The sequence below is a fragment of the Taudactylus pleione genome, unplaced genomic scaffold (genome assembly GCF_031769625.1).
Source record: "Taudactylus pleione unplaced genomic scaffold, aTauple2 ptg000504l, whole genome shotgun sequence".
NCBI lineage: Eukaryota > Metazoa > Chordata > Amphibia > Anura > Myobatrachidae > Taudactylus > Taudactylus pleione.
Window position 1 is genome coordinate 972,008 of NW_028284906.1, and position 4,742 is coordinate 976,749.

General features: G+C 37.3%; 1 pseudogene across 1 annotated transcript; it reads right to left on the reverse strand.

Moving 5' to 3' along the window:
* Positions 1-644: 644 nt before the first annotated feature.
* Positions 645-4,436, reverse strand: LOC148501733 (uncharacterized; annotated as a pseudogene). The gene is made up of 2 exons (XR_015870023.1): positions 4,350-4,436; positions 645-3,132 (listed from the first exon to the last, which is right to left on the reverse strand). The product of XR_015870023.1 is annotated as an uncharacterized LOC148501733 (transcript).
* Positions 4,437-4,742: the final 306 nt, after the last annotated feature.

The window sequence follows — 4,742 nt, forward strand, 5'->3', positions numbered from 1 at the left end:
TAAATGTGTAGGAGGGTACCCAGTGAGAAGTTACTATACTAATTATACTTTCTCACATTGATGGGGTATCTTATATCTTACCCTATTACTCATAATTGAGGTGACACTATATATTGGACAAGTGATTTGAAGGGAATATCCAGTGTGTCCCTGTGCTTCATTAATATTCCCACTATTATTTGATACATGATTAAATACGATTTGATTTCGATGTGTCTTTGATGTTACTGAGTTTATTAATAGCATGGTAGCTATAATTGATTGTATATGAAGGAGTAAGTACCATGCTTTAATTGACCACGTGATACAATAGGAGTTGGTGTATCAATCTATTATCGTGGTTTTATTTATTATATAGGATATTTAATAGTGGACACTTGCTGGTGGTGACACCTTTATGTGAAGATAATACATGTGTGTAACATGAATGTCCTTAGTGTTACTCCTTTGAAATAACTGAAGGGCCTATTTGCCAATAATGATATAAGGTAGATATTTAGGATCCTAGTTATTATAACCCTCATTATTTCCTTTAGAAAAGGATACACCTGTTTGTAACTACATAGGGAATATAAGGTCAACTTATAATTCAGTGTACAATTGGAAATAAATAAATTATGACAAGAGACAAGTTAATGGAGACAAATATATTTAATAGAAGTACAATCTAATTCATATCTTATTTGTCATATTTTGTGAGCTTGTTATTTTAATGATTTAATAAAAGTTATATTTTATGTATAGAGCATTTAACCTTTTTCATGATCACCAGATCACGATTTGATATTATATGATTAGAAGTAATTGGTAATCCTGCGAGTGCCCCAATTTAGGAATACTTTTTGTTTCTTAATGTATTGTTATATTCCTGGGAGCACCACTTCATGAATTATACCTAAAAGATAGATAGAACACACGAAGGAAGGGTATACCTTGGATTGGTATGTGCGGATATACATTTTCGTTGTTTGCAATCAAGCACCTGTCAGAAGAAACATTATGGTTAACGAGATTTGTGTTTTTTTTAGAAATAATTTAAATGTGTAAACATGCATGGTTTAGTGAGATCATGAGAACAGCTAATTTGTGTGACGTCTTTGATGTTTAGCAAGATATGATTTCTGTGAAAAAGATTTCCCACACTCAGAACATGGAAATGGTTTCTCCCCTGTGTGACATCTCTGATGTTTAACTAAATCTGATTTTTGTGTAAAACATTTTCCACACTCAGAACATGGAAAGGGCCTCTCACCTGTGTGACGTTTCTGATGTATAACAAGATGTGATTTCTGTGTAAAACATTTTCCACACTCAGAACATGGAAATGGCTTCTCACCAGTGTGACGTCTCTGATGTGTAATAAATTCTGATTTATGTGCATAACATTTCCTACAGTGGGAACAGGAAAACAGCTTCTCACCTGTGTGAAATCTCTGATGTCTAACAAGATCCATTTTATATGTAAAACATTTCCCACACTCAGAACATGAATATGGTTTCTCCCCTGTGTGACTTCTCTGATGTTTAGCAAGAAGTGATTTTAGTGTAAAACATTTTCTACACTCAGAGCATGGAAATGGTTTTTCACCTGTGTGGCTTTTCTGATGTGTAATAAGAAGTGATTTCTGCGTAAAACATTTCCCACACTCAGAGCATGGAAATGGTTTTTCACCTGTGTGACTTCTCTGATGTATAACAAGAGCAGATTGGTATTTAAACAGTTTCCCACACTCAGAACATGGTAATGGTTTCTCACCCGAGTGATTTAGCTGATGTGAAACAAGATATGATTTCTGTGTAAAACATTTTCCACATTCAGAGCATATAAATGGTTTCTCACCTGTGTGACTTCTCTAATATTTACCAAGATCTGAATTTTGTGTAAAACATTTCCCACACACAGAACATGGAAATGGTTTTTCACCTGTGTGACTTCTCAGATGTTTGACAAGAACTGATTTCTGTGTAAAACATTTCCCACACTCAGAGCACGGAAATGGTTTCTCACCTGTGTGAGTTCTCTGATGTAAATTAAGATGTGATTTCTGTGTAAAACATTTCCCACACTCAGAGCATGGAAATGGTCTCTCACCTATGTGTCGTGTTTGATGTCTAATAAATTCTGATTTATGTGAATAATATTTCCCACACTCAGAGCAGGAAAACAGCTTCTCACCTGTGTGAAATCTTTGATGTCTATCAAGATCCATTTTATATGTAAAACATTTCCCACAGTTAGAGCATGGAAATGGTTTCTCACCTGTGTGAACTCTCTCATGTATTATTAGTTTTGATTTGGAAAATATTTCCCACACTCAGAACAAGAAATTAGCTTTATGCCTGTGTGATGTCTCTGATGTAAAACAAGATCTGATTTATGTGTAAAACATTTACCGCAATCAGAACACGAAAATGGTTTCACACCTGTGTGACTCCTCTGATGTGTAGCAAGATATGATTTGTATCTAAAACATTTCAACTCAGAACATGGAAATGGTTTCTCACCTGTATGACTTCTCTGATGTATAACAAGTTGTGATTTCCCTGTAAAACATTTTCCACACTCAGAACATGGAAATGGTTTCTCACCCGTGTGACTTCTCTGATGTATAACAAGTTGTGATTTCCGTGTAAAACATTTCCCGCAATCAGAGCATGGAAATGGTTTCTCACCTGTGTGACTTCTCTGATGTCTAACAAAATGTGATTTGTGTGTAAAACATTTTCCACACACAGAACATGGAAATGGCCTCTCACCTGTGTGACTTCTCAGATGTATAACAAGCTGTGATTTGGATGTAAAACATTTCCCACACTCAGAACATGGAAATGGCCTCTCAACTGCCTTAGCTGGCTGATGGGTAATATGATTTGAGTTCCGTGTAAGACATTTGGCATCTATAGAAGAGGGAAATACTTTATCTACTCTAAGAGATGTAATAGAGGTACCAGGAGAACATTCCTCATTATAAGCAGGATCAGGTGATACATCTGCACTGTGAGGTACAGGATGTATAATTGGAGTAATGGGGTTTTCTCCAGGAGAATCTTGTTTGATGTCATTATCTTCTATTTCATAATCTGGAGAGAAAACTGGATTTTCCTTCGAGATATTCCTGCTGTTACATCCATCTGCTAGGAATAAAATAAATATATGAATGATGCCCCATAAATTTAATTTTCCAATAAATACCGATCAAAGGTCCTTAAATCACCATCAAATGGATAAATTCACGATGCTACAATGTAAAACTCATCACCTGACAGTTTACGCTGTTATGTATAGAGCAGGGATTACAGCTTTATTGTAATCATTTGTGCTGGAAATTACTCTAGAACATAAAAGCAACGTGTGGTGATAATACAGCTGTAAAATGTGCTAGTGAATAGGTTCTGTGTGTTCCCTTATCCACATGGGTTGTTGTCACCAGCTCAAAGCCATCACTTCCGAATGCAGACACTTCTATTCTGTGAGAGTCAGAAGCCTCTTTATTTAACAATCAGTTTCTCTTGGTAGAAAATGAGGAAGGGTGTTATTAGATTACTCATCTGAGTCCTATGATTAATCACTAGACGATGCCACAGCCAGTGGTGGCAAATCAGAAGCTGTGGGGTAGATGGGTCCAGGCAGGTCTGCAAGAGAGAAGTCTTCACTTGGGAGGTCTACAAGAACTCACCAACATACTCCTGAGCAGGATTATTTAGCTGGGTACACACCTGGTACAAACCAGCAATTATCCAATGCAATGTAACAATACATCCTGTCTGTGAACACACTGCACATTCCGCTGTATGTTGATAATATACCATTATAAGGGTAATGTTACAGCAATGTCCCATATGATTTGCAGCAGATCAGATAAGAAGATGAGACCACACAGTTCATCAAACCATGAATAGGGGGAACACACTATACAATGCTTGTTGCAATCCATTGCAAGCAGAAAGATTAGCCAATATATCGTATAGTGGTGGGTGCCCAGAATAAGTTGTGGTTTGCTTTGACTAGCTGTGTCCAGAGAGTGTGAGAAAAAGACTGGTCAGATCTCTGGGCTGGTAAAACACAGAAAAATTATGTGAGGAGAGCAAGAGTATAATAGGGGCTGATGGCTCCTGATGTATGAGATACACCAGAGTGTGAGGAGGAGACTGGTCGGATCTCTGAGCTGGTAACACATAGTGACATTAGGAGAGCAGGAGACTAATATGGGCTATTGGCTCCTGACTACCTAACTGGGCAGATACATATTGTTAAAAAATTTGTACTGAGAGGATGGTGTAGAATAAGAGATTGTTTTAGTGACTGAGCAAAGAGAATATGTGACTCTTTTCAGTAATTAATTACTCACCTGTGCTGATATATGTAGAGATTCCCTCCTCCTTACACTGCAGATCACCCCTCACATACGTCTCTTCTTCTCCCTCTATATTTTCAGCCTTCGTATCAGTCACATATGTCTCTCCTTCTCCCTCTATATCTTCTGCCTTCATATCAGTTACATACGTCTCTTCTTCTCCCTCTATATCTTCTGCCTTCATATCAGTCACATACGTCTCTTCTTCTCCCTCTATATCTTCTGCCTTCATATCAGTCACATACGTCTCTTCTTCTCCCTCTATATCTTCTGCCTTCATATCAGTCACATACGTCTCTTCTTTTCCCTCTATATCTTCTGCCTTATCAGTCACATACGGCTCTTCTGCCTCTATATCTTCTGCCTTCATATCAGTTACATACGTTT